Raw genomic sequence first — 15,100 nt, forward strand, 5'->3', positions numbered from 1 at the left:
CATTTCAAAATGATCTTGGTGCAATTAAAAAGCATACACGATCTTTCAGCTAGCACATGGCAATGGAATGTGTCTGTTAACTGCCCACTCCTTTATTTCTAGTAAATCCTGGTTTGAGGCTTAAGCTCTGAAAAGTTAGGTTAATGCTTCAGGAGGGGGTCATTCTGGAACTATGCAGTCTCCTACAAAACAGAGCGGGGCTTGTCCTGCCCAGAAGTTCTCTCCAGCGCAGGGCAGTAGCAGAAGGACACTGCTCCTTGGTGCTGAAGCTCTGAGATTCATGCACAGAGCTGGTGTGACTGCTCTTTGCCTTCAGTGGAGTTACTGAGTGAGTCCAGGGCTCCCCGTGGCTGTGAACACTGAGAGAAAGAGTCCCCAGTCACAACAGCCCTGTCCACATCAGCTTTGGAGCAGGGAGGAACAGAGTTGATGTGCTGTGTAGAGATCAGCATCAGAGGAAGGAAAAGATCCATGACTCCTCACTCTGTTTCTTTATGTTGTGGTGCCTCTTGAGGTGCTGGATTTGGGCAACTGGGGCATCAGGCTTGGCCACTGACCTCAGCAATTGCCAAGGCTGCAGATTCTGAAAGGAATCATTGGCTGACCTGGACTGTGTTTCTCAATTCCTGCTGGATCTGAAAATATGCCAGAGCAAAGGCAGCCTGAGAAATATCCCCAAGGAGAAGGACATGTAGACACTCGGAGAGCTACTGGGACAATTGATATAGTAGTCTGGAGGCAATGGTCTCCAGATTCCCTGGCTTTGCCTCCACTGGAGCAAATTCAGATGTTGCTATATGTCACAGTGCCTAAGTCTTTTAGCTGGTCGTGCACTGAATTTCTGTAACAGAGCAGCCTGCCTTTCTGGAAGGTTATAAAAGGCTTTTTGATTAACCCCATGACACATATAAATCCTCCCATACTGTCCACCAATGAAGCTGTGCAGACTGATTTGCAGCCAGGCAGGACAAACTCAGTCTCTTGGTTACTTCTTCCAAAATCACACCTCACCCCAGATACCGTGTAAGCCATAGTTCACAGATATTTCAAAGGCTTTTGCTAACTACTCTGCCCTGGGTTAGTACCCGGGGTCCCAGAGCTAGATATCTTTCAATACCTATCTCCATCCTGAGGACAGAGGTTTTTGGCTTTTTCCTCTCTGTTCCTCCTTTGGGCAGTTGCTGAAGGGAGGTGGGGGGCAGTGACCAGGACCAGAGGCAGAGCAACGATCAGATAAACAGAAAGGTTTGGAGGCAGAAGCAGAACAAATGGGAGGGAGGATGGTTCAAAATACAAGGGAGAAGAGGTGTTAGCACCCCATGGACAGAGGGAGGGAGGGCATTGCCATTCCACCACATTGTGTGCAGACCTTAAGAGTGTCAGTTCTCAGAGTGATGTAGCACAATTCCCGATGTATGTGTGTCACTTTTGTAAGTTGTCTCCTACCTTCACTATTTTCAGTGTTCCTTGATTTTTGGAGACTGTTGTAAATAAAAAGATTTTGACATTCGCATGTTTGGATCCCTCACTCATCACCACATTACTGTTTGTGTACACATACTGACAGCCAGAGTGGCACTGACAGGATCTGTATTGTGTAAGGAATGCGGTGGGGATGAGGCCACAGAACCAGTTCCTAACATGCACAGGATTGTCTGCTCCTACTACTGAAATTGGTCCTCTTGAAGCCAACTTATCACATCCAGAAGAGCCGGCAATCTGGAAAAGGCAGTGCAGGAACCCACACAGGTCTGCAAGAGGAGCTGTGCGAGAGCTGTGGACCACTGAGGAGGCACAGGTTGGCCTTCGCAGGACTGTGGGACCACCTGGCAGTGGTGAGTGCCCAGGGCTGCCAAACATGGGAATGAGGGCACAGAAATGGGGTAGGACAGCTGCAGGCATGGACAGAGATGGACAGGGTTTCCACAGCTCTTCAGAAAACAGCTGCTGGACTGAGGAAGGGTTTGGGACAGGGGCTCAGAGGAGGGATTACACTGGGTGACAGCTGCTTGGTATTCATTTCAAGCTCGCAGAGGAGGGAAGGAATTGTGTTTTCATCTGGGGGAGCCTGTCCACACAGGCTGCTGGCTCAGCCTGTGCTAATGCTGACAGTCCACACTCTAAAACCTGCTGCCTACCATTAGGAGAGCCCCATCTCTCTTTCCAGACGAAGGAGTCTGGTGTGAAGTCTTCATCACACACAGGAATTCCCCCATATCTCCTGTCAGCCTCAGCACAGTGAGGTCTCCAGTACCTCCACACCAGCATCTGGGGGCTCTGCCTGTGTTCCCTGTGCGCCTTCTCCCACAAGCTCCTTCCCACCCCAAAACCACCTCCCAGTTCTGGGGGTTTAAAAGGGAAAAGCCTCCTTCTCTCTGAAAAACTGTCAGATGCTGATGCTGTACCTGTGTCAGCTGCCTGTCCCAGGGAGGCTTTTTGAGGAGCTGGAGAGGTAAGCTGGGCTCATTAGTGCCCCTTACTTCAAGGGGAAGCTGCTAAAGGGGCTGCAGTGGGTCCGGGGTAGGGGGTGGCTTTCTATCTTTTCATAAGGGGTGAGGGGCTACATGTTCCCACCTTTTCATAAGCGGGCAGGTGGGCGCATGTGCTGCCAGTGCCTCATCAGGCCGCATGTAAGGCGTGGCTGAGAGAAGTCGGCTGCTTCCGACAAGACATGGCTTGGTGTCAGTCCGAAGAGTGGCTCCCTGTGTCAGGGCCTGTGCCCTCAGGACCATCCCTTGGCTCTCAGTGCCAGCCTGGGTCGCCTTCCTGTCCCCTTCTCTCCCTTAGCACCGTTCTCCACCTCTCCACTGCGGGTGTCTTAGCACAGAAATAGGGATCTTTTAAACATTACGCTTGCCTGACTCATGCTGATGGGAAAATAAAATAGTATTTTGGGGATTTTTTATTAGCTTTTACTCCTTGGTGTTTTTCTCCCCCATGTTGTGCTCAACACCACTTCCCCCACCCTCTCTGAAACATTGCCCAGGGGGCATTGCCTGCCATTGAGTTTGGCCCCCAGCTGGTTCCTGAGAGCCACACACGGCTCATTATCCAGAGTAGCTCGGGAACAGCCTTCCCCCTCTGATGACTGACACAGAGGGTAGACAAAGAGGATGACTCACCCTCTCCCCCAGTACTTCCCCCACACTGCAAGTGACACATCTTGTGGGGAGCTGTGCCTCTGGGATGCTCTTTTTTTATCCTCATGTCTGTTTATTCCATTATTATGTGCACCCCAACCCCTGAGATGGCGATGAGTAAAAGCTGGAGAGGCTGGGTGCCAGGCTTTCTTTCAGCTAGTGGAGGAGCTGAACTGAGCCCAAAGCAATGGGAACGCTGAAGGTTTGTGGATCATGTTTTTGTAAGTGCTGGCCCACGATGCCTATTTCTTGTTACCTTTTTTTTTCTCTTTCAAGTTAGAGCAAGTTTATTGAATACAGTATGCAACAAGCAATAGGCAGGGCCAGGAAACCTTGTAGCAGCCTGATGGGTGTTTTGACATGGAGAAAAGCAGTGGAGGAGCTGAATAAGGCCTGAAGTGTCTTGAGCTGGGGTGAAAAAGATTGCCGAAGATTTGGTTTCAAACCCAGATTTGAAGCAGAGAAGCTATTTTGCTAGGTGGGGTTGTCCATGGATTAATCTGACAGTGAAGGGCAGCCTTGGCTGGGCCAGAAGGCAGCAGCTAGCAAACGGCTTGTGGTAGGATGTGGAGGAGAGTGAAATACAGAACATTTCTACTGTCTGCCTCAATCACAACCTATCTTGAACATGAGAAGTTCTGCTTGTGGAAATGGAGGTTGAGAGGCAATACCAAAGGGTGAATTTGGGCAGGAAGTAGGTATGGGTAGGTCCTGTGTGTGGACTAGCCAAGAAAAGGGGTATGTCTGAGAGGAAAGGTTGTGGTGCTCCTGCTTTGGGTAGCCCATCTGAGAGTGTGTGGGAGGGGAGGATAGGTCATATCCTTTTCCAGAAGCAGATGTGTCAGTCTTCGAGTCCCCAGGCTTAGGGTGGGTGTGAGGACATGAAATCGCGGAAGGGCTGAGCTGAAATATGGCACTGAGAGCATTGTGGTTTGGCTGGTTTTGGTAGGAAGGCAAGCAGCCTATGTTCTGTGTTAAGCTCATCTTAGGCTACAGAAGCGTGCACTAATGTCTCATTTTCCAACACAAAGGAGTAACGCTGTCCCTGGCTCGCTGGCACGAGCTCTAGCATGCCCTCAGTCAGAGGGGACGCAGCGTTAGTTCTGCAACGTCCTTCAGAACCGACTTTGGCAGCAGAACGGTGCTGGCTGGGCGCGTGTGCTGGTTCCTCCATGGAGGAGGCACGTCAGGGGCCGATGGTCTGGCAGAACGGCGCTGGCTGGGCGCGTGTGCTGGTTCCTCCATGGAGGAGGCACGTCAGGGGCCGATGGTCTGGCAGAACGGCGCTGGCTGGGCACGTGTGCTGGTTCCTCCATGGAGGAGGCACGTCAGGGGCCGATGGTCTGGGCTCATGTTAATCGGGAGGCAAAGGAAAAAGAGAGGGGCCACTGGTGTGGGTTCCAACAGGTTTATTGTCAGAGGATCCAGGAACCAGAAAAAGGCCTCCAAGGGGTTTTCACTTTCAGTTTTATAGGGGATTTGAAAATGGCAGGGAAAGGGAAGGCAACCAATGAGATACAAGCCAGGGGGAGGATAAAATTTAACAAGAACCACTGGGGGAAACCGAGAGGCGGGAGTTATAACAGGGAGCCAATGAACAACCGAATACCAGAGAACTTTCTCGAACAGGGGGAGGCGGTTTGGAGCCGGGTACTGCTCAGGGGGATGCGGCTTAGGCTTCTGTGCCGCCCATCGACCCACCCTCTGAATCACTGTCCTGGGTGGGGAAATCCACCCAAGGGAGAGCCCTGAATTGATTGGCATTCAACTCCCCCAGCCCAACAGTGGGCTGGGTCATAGCAACAAAGGAGCTGTGCAGCCTCCTTGGAGTGTGATGGGTGTTGAGTGATTAAGAAGCTCCCATGTGAAATGACGTGATCTGAGATTATTTCTCTAAATAGAGAGTGAAGATATAGAAGGGGTGGGACCCTTTACAACCTGGGGCAGGACAGACTCAGGGTGGGCTTTTCAAACGGCTGTGCAGAGGTGTCTTTTTGGGTTTTTTTTGTTAAACTTTAGTGACCTTTTCAGTTGAATCTCTTTGTGCTGAATGAGAATTACAAGGTGACTGCAAAGGAAGGTTGCATGTGTGTGCTACGGCTTTTAATCTTTTCTAGCTGGTAGCCTCTGTCCTGCTGAGTTTCCTAGGGCTGTGCTGTGTTGGACAGAAGCTTATGAAGAGGCAATAGGGACTTGTGTTTTCTCTCTTGAACTCGTTCCCAAACCCACTGGCTAGCTTGTGCAGGTTCCTGGGAGCCTTTCCTAAGGGGAATGATCTGACCTTCCCCTGTGCTTTTTTGTAGACTAACAGGGGAGTTGATTAAGCAGCGAATGCTTAAGCTAACTGCCCGCAAATGGTTGTCAGAGGCTGGACCCAAGTTTGTCTTAGTGTTGAGCGCTGCCTGTCAGAATGGTCCCGTGCTATGGGCAGCTGTGAGAGCTAGTGTATGGCCCTTGATGGCATTCAAGAATGTGATGAGTTTGCTGCTGTGGTGCTGCTCTGCTTCGCTTCATGGAGTTTGTGTTTGGTGGACAAGATAGTTTTGTCACTAGAGAGTGAGCACGGTGAGTTAATCACCTTCAGTGACACCTGGACTCGTGGTTGTTTCCTGAATGAGATGCAGCCCAACAAATGCTGCCTGTGGGATTTTCTTTCCAGCCCTTTGTTTTGAGAGCGGGAAGTTTCTCACAAGAGAAATTCCTTCTTAAGCTGCCAGACTGCTCAAGGGAAGGTAGTGGAGATGTGCTGCTTTGGTCATGTTTGCTGCCTTTACCTGTTCTGTCTTTAGACTCAGCCCCTGTCCTCTGGCACACAGCACTGCCTGAAACAGTCTGGGGGTCTGACTGAACTCTGTGAAAACTAGACCAGCTTTTTATTTTTCTTGCAAGTGCTATTGAGCTAGCTCTGGATAGTGCTCCCACTGTATACTCTTTGGGAATGAACTGCTCCTGGTGACAGTTTTTAAGGTTGGCTACAGAGGCTGGTGGCTGATTTTTTATTTTTATTTTTTTTTAACTCTTGCCGTTTTCCTGAAGGTTCTAGTTTGTCAGAGACATAGGTATGAATAAACAGCAGACCTGTCCCCTTCCCCCTATATTCATGTAACTTTTAACGGAGCTGCTATAAGGGAGCCAAAGGCTACTGTGAATGCCTGGAATGACAGTGACGATAGATTATATCTTGCCAGTGCTTTGTGTCTGTATGTCTTTAAGCTTCATTTTTTCTGATGTAAAAATGGAAGTGACATCTGCGTCTAATGTGTGAGGCTGTGACCTCAGTGAAATCTGCTGGTGGATGCTGCCAGAAGGCCCTCATGCACCATCCAAGGCTGCTCTACCCTTGCTCAGCTGGCTGTTGTCCCAGGGCTCTTTTCAGTAGCTGGAAATATAGAAACACTGCTGTTTCCTTGGGGCCTGGCTTACACTGGCCACAGTGGAGTTTATGTGGGGGGAGGAAGCATGCTCTCAACTGCCTCATTGTGTGTTTAGACATCTATTGTGGTGACAGATCTCACCCTCCAGTATGCAGTTATCTTCCAGCTGCTGTTAGAGGCTCAGGTTTGCTGGGCCTTTGCTGCTCTGGAGCTTTAGGGCTGAGCAGTCTGTGCAGCTGGGAATAGCCCTGAGAGAAGATCATGGCTTAGCACTGGAAAGCACAGAGGGCACCAGATCAGAGACACCCAACTAAGTATTAATTTTGTTCTCCACAGGCTATCATTGCGTGCTACTGGAGAAGTCTGCCAGCGCTTTCCCAGAAAATTTTCTCTCTGTCTGTTTTGCTGAGGCCATTTTTAATAAAGCTAACTACAGAAAATCAGATTCAGCTTGCTCCCAAAGCATGGAGACAAGTAAGTTTTTTCCTCCAGCACTGCTACTCTGAGCCCTTTCCTCCAAGGTGAGAAACCTGCCTTACACTCCTGACTCTGATAACAAACTTTATCTGCTCATGTGGCAGCTGAATTCTGGGGACACTCTGGGATGGTAACTGTGCTGTGGCCACTCCCAGCAGGGTTAACTGGGTGTTGAGGCATATGTGGGACAGAGCTGGGATGGCTTGGCAGGCAGAGCCATGCTCTGTGTGCTGTGTTTGAAAGGCATCAGTGGTTGGAGCACTGGCTGGGAGCTGTGCCAGGAACCTGGCTGGGGAAGGCTGGTGGTGACCAGCTGCTGACCTCGCGTGCACTTGCAGCCTGCTGTCCCATTTATTAGCAGTTAAAACACGCTGTCTCTGCTCCAAATGGAGTTTTTACAGCATTGACACGAACAGCTGTCCCAGTCAGCCAGATCATAACAAATGGGAGATGTGGCTGGAGTGTTATTTTGCTGCAAGGGGGCAATACATCTTATTACTACACAGTGAAGGTCGTGATGGATGGTGACAAGTCAGAGCCAGTCACAGGGCTGTCTCGCTTGATGATCGCACTGAAAAATAAACATAAAACCAAAGATGTTTCCAGGGAGCTAGCAAGGCCTTGCATTGTACCTGGGAAGAGACAATGCTGAGGTTCTCTGGTGTCTTATCTGCAACAGCCTTTGCATCAGGCTGTTGGTTATGCTATGTCCTCGCTCAAATTCAAGGCAAGGGGGGACTGGGAACAAGGTACTACAGGGGGCCGTGGAGGAAAATTATGATTTCTGTGGGGACAAGGTCCTCCTGAGGGCCGGGCGTATCATCCTGCTGCTTCAAGTGACTTGCGTGGAGGACTGTAAGCCACAGCCTCTCTGAGCAGAAAGTTAGAGCAAATGAAAGGCTTGTTTAATGCCAGCACGAAATTGGAGGAAACATTTTCAATGGAAAGGAGGTGAGTTAGTCTGATCAGCCACCTCTGCATCTGTACAGCTGCAGCAGCAAAGCTCAACCCTGTGCAGATATATTACCTACAACTCAATCACTGCTGAGACACCGATGGGTTCTTGGACCCAGCTCTGAAGGAGCTGCAGGTGGAGGAGTGTGGGCTGGCTAATGATGGTGTGTGACTCACTGATCTCTCCAGTACCTTCACCCACACACCCTTCCCCTCCTGTTTCCAAGAGCAGAGAGTACAAGGACTGCTGGATTTTCTTGTCAGTTCTCACCTGCCCGAAGGGTGTTTTCTTTAAAATGGGAATTTGACATGATCAGAACAGGTAGTGCTGTGATTTCACACCAGAATAAATACATTCAGAGCACAAGTGGGACATGCAGAACAGCCCCATACCAACTAGCATCTCCTCTGTTTGGGCAGTTGTGGCAGAGGGGGCCTGGCAGCAGTGAGGGCTGGTGTGGGTATGCAAGTGGCACGGGCAGTGTTGGGAAAACAATTAAAGGTCGTTTACACTCTTGGCATATCAGCAGGCAAGAATTCTTCCAGCTGGATTGGTTTCACCAAAGGATTGGGCAATAGGGCCAGTATTCATCTGGCAGCTTTTCTTTGAGCTCTCTTGCATTCATCATCTGCCCTGCCTGTGCATGGCAGGGATCTGCTGGGGGAGAGCAGCAAAGGGGCTTGGCTAGCCCTGCAGAAAGGTATTCCCGGTGTTGCACTCTGCAGCAGAAGCTGTGGCAATGAATGGCGGAGGGATGAGCTCTTGATTGGAAGCTATGAAAGCAAACAACAAAGCAGCTCTGTTTTGGTATGTTTGTGGAGTAGATGAAGGACAGGGAAGCTTTTAAGAATCCTAGATCTCTTTTTCCCCAACACATTCTTCTGGCTATCTATTTATATTTAGTATCTATTTAGCAGAGAGGAGAGGAGGGCTGTCTGGGTAGGGCGTTTGTTAAGAGAGGATGGGTTTGTAATCCTGACAGATTCAGACTAACTTAAATAGAGCATTTAGGGAAGAGGGAAGCTTTGAGATTGCAGCTTTCTATTTAGGCAAAAAAATGGAGCTTTCTGTGCATGCCAGCTGCTGCTGGAGTGCAGGCATGGTTGGTCCCTGCACAGAGAAGCTTTCATTTATGTGCACACAAGCACTCCTGAGGGCATCTGTGCTGGTTGGGGGCATTTTTGGATTAAGTCTTAAAAAGGTCATGGAAGGCTAACCATGCCTTGCGTGTGTGCACCATGGTGGAACAAGCAGTAATGTTGCCAGCTTTGGGGCCCACTTGGCTTTCTCCAGACACAGCTGAAAGCAGACTGGCCCGATGACCTGCAAGTTGCTGTAGGAGGTATCTGGGAAAGATCTCGTGGCTTTGTCTTTCTTCCCGGGTGGAAACTGGGGCTTTGAAGCACTGCTGAGCAGTGCCTCTCCCTGCTGCCTGGCTGTCTTCCAGGCTGGCTCTACTGAGCTCCCATTACCCCTCTCCTGTAACTGTCTTTTCCCTTAAAATCGTACTGAAATTGGAAAGCCCAGTGCTGAAAGATTTGCTGAACATCAGACAGTAGCTGAAATCATTATACTCCCTTTTTTTTCTTCTTGCCAAGGTCATGGTGCATCTGGAGACTTTATTTCTGACTGTTCAGTAATGATGAGTACTGGGACCAAGAAACTCCTCTGCACTAGATCTGTGCCCAGGGATTGTCTGAGCAGAGGCTGCAGGTTCCTCGGGTGCATTTGCTCTTTGGGCCAGTCAAACCCTGATTTCTTTGCATTCGTGTTTTTGTCACTAAATATCAATATTTGAAAATTGCAGTCATGTTGCCTGGTTACTATGGAGTAGAGAAATTACATGGACTTGACTTCTGTGGGTGGCTGTGGATGGTGTGTGAGCAATTCCCAAGCAGCTGTCTGGGGTAGGAGGGAAATTCAGGACATGTGGTATGGCATGAGATATCAAGAATACATATCCAGCAGGAGTGAGAGACTGAAATAGGAGTTAGGTGATGAGATACTTAACTTCTGTGGACCTGTGTACATGATATTACTAGAAAATAATCTGAAGAAGTCTCTGCACTCCTGTACTAGTAGTAGATAGGAAAAGTTGGTCTCTAATACTTCCATATCAGCAAGGAAATCACAATGTGGTCCCAGGACACAGACTTTGACAATCATTTCCTGCAAATGCTCTGGCCAGTCAGTCTGTAGCTCAAATATTTGCTGAGAGATGGGTTCTTAGCTCAGTCTGTGCCTGGCTGAGTCCTTGCGAAGGAGGGATGAGGATGATGGAAGATGTGACCTGGGCTAGTGTTGGTTTCTGCACTCAAAGGAGTTTTGCTTCTGAAAAATGCGAATGTGGTTGGAACCAATTTTGTTCAAAAACATGAGCAGACATGCAACCTTTTTTCAATCTCCCCATGACTTCTTCTCTAATTGCTAAGATGAATGCATAAAGCCTTATACTGAAGTGTTCACAAGAGTCGGTTTACTCATTTTACTCTTTTTCTTGGCATAAAAGTTGTCTTATTAAGCAGGTTTTAATGTTTGCTCACCAATAGACATGGATTATAAAGCTTTAGAAATAACTTGCATCTGGAAAAGCCAGTTGTCTGGGTTTTAAAGACAGGTGTCTGCCAAGGAAGGCAGGAGCCCCCCTTGGAATGGCAGATGCAACCCCCCTTCCCTCCGAGTTACTATAATTTTGAAATCAAGGGCTTTCAGGCAAAGATGTGGGAAATAGGAATAACAGTTCTTTACTATTATCTATATAACCAGTCAAACAAACAACAATAACTATGGCAGTAACAGTAAACAATCACAAACCCAGTCCCAGCCTTCTCGGCTGCCAGGCCTTTTCCCCTTGGGTGCAGTTCTGCTTGCAGCCGGCAGGGGCGCTGGTGGCTCTGGTGAGCAAGGCAGGTGCGATGGTTCCCCCGCGGCTGCAGGGGGCGCTCCAGAGCGAGCTCGGGGAGCACGTGGCACTGGTGCCCTGGGATCCCAGGAAGGGATGGAGCAAAGAAGCTTCACAAACCCCTGGGCAGCTGATCCTGGTGTCTGGCTGGACCCTCGGGAACAGCAGGCTGGAATGGCAGGCTGGAATGGCAGGCTGGAACGGCAGGGATGAACACAAATCCCGGGTAGTAGATGAGAGGTATCCAAACGGGGAACCGCTCCTGGAGGTCTGGGCAGGCAGGATGAGCACGGCTACAACACAGCGAAGGCTCGAAGCAACGGTGGGGCAGGGCGGCCACGGCCTGGCTCCCAGTGGGGCGGGAAAGGCGGGCTTTGGGATCCCGGGGCTTCTCTGGCAGAAGGACAAGCAGCCGAAGAAAGCAGCCTCCCTCTCTGTCCAAAATGCCGGAGACCACTGCCCATACCTCCAGGTGAAACAAAAGAGTAGCCAGGTCTTTTGTTTTTCTTAAGTACCCAGCCATTTGTCCCCCTAGCAACGTGTATGGGGAAAATTCCGTTAACAGAAAAAAAAAAAAAAAAACAAACCCAGGAGAGCTCCTAAAACCCCAACACCAATTAATAAAAAAAAAATTCTGATGTCATATTCTCATAAATTAACAATTTATAGGTAATTTACAGTGCTCGTGTCATTAGGCAAATGAACTTTAAATTGATTTCAAATTAGTGGGTTAATGATTTCCAGGGGCAGCATATGCAAGATGTTTTTTCAGCAAAAGGGTAGGTGTTCAGGAGTACACTTGTGTCTATGTAATTGAGGCAGTAATTTGAGTGGTGGTCACATTCAAGTGCAGTATTGGTCTGCAAAAAAAGTGCTGACTGTCTCCATCACTGTAGCAAAAGGTGGGGTAGGAAAGGCTCTGGGAAAGACTGCAGTCTTTGATATTTCTTGTATCATAACTTTCTTTTGGTACACATTAACTCCAGGTGCAACATTAAGGTCACATATTGATTTGGTCCTGTTAAATAGCCTTGGAATTCATAGTACTGTAAAAAAATACTCATCTGAGTTCTTGTTAGAGTTTTAAGAGAGGAACGTGTCCCCAGATCAATTAAAAGTGGGGTGATGATTACATGGAGTCTGAGACCAACCTTAGGGGGAGGTGAAGTGGTCTTGCTGTTGCTGCGAGAGCCCAGGAGGCAGTCTCCAGTCTCTTGCTGCCACTCTGGTGTCAGCTCTGTCTCTGTGATTTATTTTGCTCTTTTTCTTTTTCTGTCATTTCACTGTGCCTGCAAATGTTGTGAATACTCTAAGGGACAGCCTAACTGTCTTGTGTATGTTGGCACAGGAAGTGCAGCTTGGAGCCCTGAGGTACCAGCAGAAGGTCAGTGATCGATAGCTCAGCTTGGCCAATGGTCAGTTGCCAGGAGGTCCAGACTGGTATCACATTGGAGCAGCTCCACTGCCTTGGTTAGCATTTCCGTGGCCTTCTGCTGGCATTAATAATTTGATGATCTGGGCTTTTCGTGTCACATCACCCTAATGCATGAGGCGTAAGAAATGCTACTGAATTCTTCCTCTGGGAGGTGAGGAGTTGTCCTATCCCAGGCTGAGTAACTGCAGCCAGGAGAGAGGGAGAGATGCCCAGCCAAGGTCATGGGAGGGACAAAGGGGCTTCCCTCCCATGGCTGTGGTGCAGCTTTCCACCAGCCCCACATGGCTCAGGTGTGTTTGTAAGTGGGAGGCTGTGTAGGCAGGACCGTGCTGTGCAGAGAATACTGTCCAAACTGGCAAAACCCTGAGCAATACCCCAGGTGTTGTTCCTTGGTGCCACAAATGGGCAGGCTGAGTGCCTGGAGGATTGTTTTGAGTGTGATAGACAATAACTTGTGAATTAAAAGGCCATGGAAATGGATTTTGTTGGCAGCATTTGTGGAGTGCAGTCTCCAGTCTGTGGCTGGCTGTTTACATGAGCTATTGCTTCCAAGCTTTGCAAAATTAACCTCCTCCTTGCATTAAAAAATTATTTTGGATGTAAAGATCAGAGTGTTGAAACTCAGTGAGAATATCTCCCTCCCTCCACCATGCACACCTCATTTAGATGTACCTTTCATGTGAATGCCAGCTTATGATTCAAATCATTCAAAATAAAGCTATTATTACCTTCTATCAGTGCTCTTTAGGAAGTGGAAATGTGCCCTTAGATAGTGGGTGATCCCTGTAAAGATCAAATTTATACCAACTGAAAAATTACTACATCCCTTAGCCTCACCTGTGCTTCCAGAGGTGTTGAAAAGAACCTAGAGAGAGAGAGATTTATGGGAAAGCATCTTTTCACAAGATGTTATTTTGGATTGAAGGACACTGAAATTGTCATTTATTGCACAGAGCTACCTGTGTCAGTACACAATTCAGTACACAATTCAGCTCATAATTATAGCCTTTCATCTTATTAACATGTATAAGAATTTATATAAATTTTATCCGAACATTTTTTAATTCATTAGGTGTTCTCCTTGTATCTGCTGTGCCCTGGGGCTAAGAAACACTCTGTACTTGTTTTTTGTGTAAATTAGTCCTTAAAGATGCACATAAATCTGTAGACATGCTTCTACCATTTAAAAATGATGCCTTAAGATGCATACAATGAAGAGAATAAGGATTTAAATCCCCATCTCTGTGGAATGCACTTTATTTTGTTTATATTTTGCAGGGAAGCAGATATAGCAGCACATCTCATGATAAGTTCGGGAAGACGAGGTGGAATGGGGAGTGGGAAACATATGGGGAAGAGGCCTGATGGCGATAGTGGAGGCAAAGCAGTAGCTTGAGGGTAAAGACAGAAAACCTGGGCAGGGATGGGAGGGTGGCAAGAGAGGAGAAGGCTGGTGATAGGAAAGATGTGTGCTAATGTCTTTACAAACAATTCCATGGGTTGAAGGTATGGGTGTTAATGTCTTTGAAATGAAGCTTAACGTCTCTACCAACTTCAAGCTGCAGGTTTGTTACAGAACAGTTTGACTCCTGAAACAGACAAATGGATCTGCACAAGCCTGACTTTCTGAACTTTGGACCTAAATGACATGTTTAAGAGGGGAATATGTGGCAGGTGGTTTGGAAAGGCTGTACCTTCCTAGTATCTCAGCCAGTGGGGAAAGGAAGAGGGCAACATGCGGCCGGGAGTTAGGATAAAAGGAGGCTGCACCCTCCAAAACCTCGAGAGGGTGTGTGCCCCAGTGGACTCTCTCCCTTAATTTGAATAAAGTTGCAGGACTCCTCTGTCTCCTTTATGGACACTGGCTTTTCATTGTGTGATTTCCCACACAAAATGGGGCCTCGTCCAGGATCCTTCCACCACCTGGGTCCGGCACACAGCAAGAGGAGCTGAAAGTGTGCCTCACCCAGTTTTTAGGTGACCAGCTCCCTTCGACGCTGGCTGGCACCAGGCGATTGATTGGGTTCCCGAGATTGTCCAGGACACAGACGAGAGGCGGACCAGGGGGGTCCATGAAGAGTCTGCTAATGCAACCAGGGGCTTGTTATCACAAACCTCAGCGTGCCCTCAGGCGGAGGGGACGCAGCGTTAGCCTCCACAACGTCCTCTCTGGACGGCTCAGTGGAATAGGCGTGAGATGGATGCGTGCGCTGGCTCCTCCTCAGAGGAAGAACGTTGGGCAGCCAATGGATTAGGCTTGCATTAGCCCGGAAGCAAAGATGGCGGGAGGGACCTCTGGTGTGGGTTCCAACAGGTTTATTTGCAGGAGGGTCCAGGGACCAGCAAAAGCCCCAAGAAGCATTGGGCACACCCTTTTATGGGGGGGTGGAACAAGGCAGGGAAAGGGAAAACAACCAATGGGGTACAAGCAGAGGGGAGGATACAATTTTTCCGAACAAATGGGGAAAACAGGGAGGCGGGAGTCACAACAGGGAACCAATTAATAAATAAAAAAGGGAGAACTTTCTGGAACAGGGGGAGGTAACCTAGACCTCAGTGATCTCGTCTGGTCTGCCTTCCGATCCACTGTCCTGAGTGGGGAAATCCACCCAGTGGATGGCCCTGGTTTGACTGACATTTGATGGTTTCAGCCCAAGAGTAGGCTGAGCCTACTACCCCAACATCTCCCCCTTTCTTATTACATTGAAAAGGAAGGGAGGATTTAAGGGATTTTAAAATCAAATACTTAAAAACAGGAAGGGCTAATAAAATCATAAAAATTGTGAACAAAATCCATAAAATGTCCTTTATCACTGA

The sequence above is a fragment of the Aphelocoma coerulescens genome, chromosome 21 (assembly GCF_041296385.1).
Source record: "Aphelocoma coerulescens isolate FSJ_1873_10779 chromosome 21, UR_Acoe_1.0, whole genome shotgun sequence".
NCBI lineage: Eukaryota > Metazoa > Chordata > Aves > Passeriformes > Corvidae > Aphelocoma > Aphelocoma coerulescens.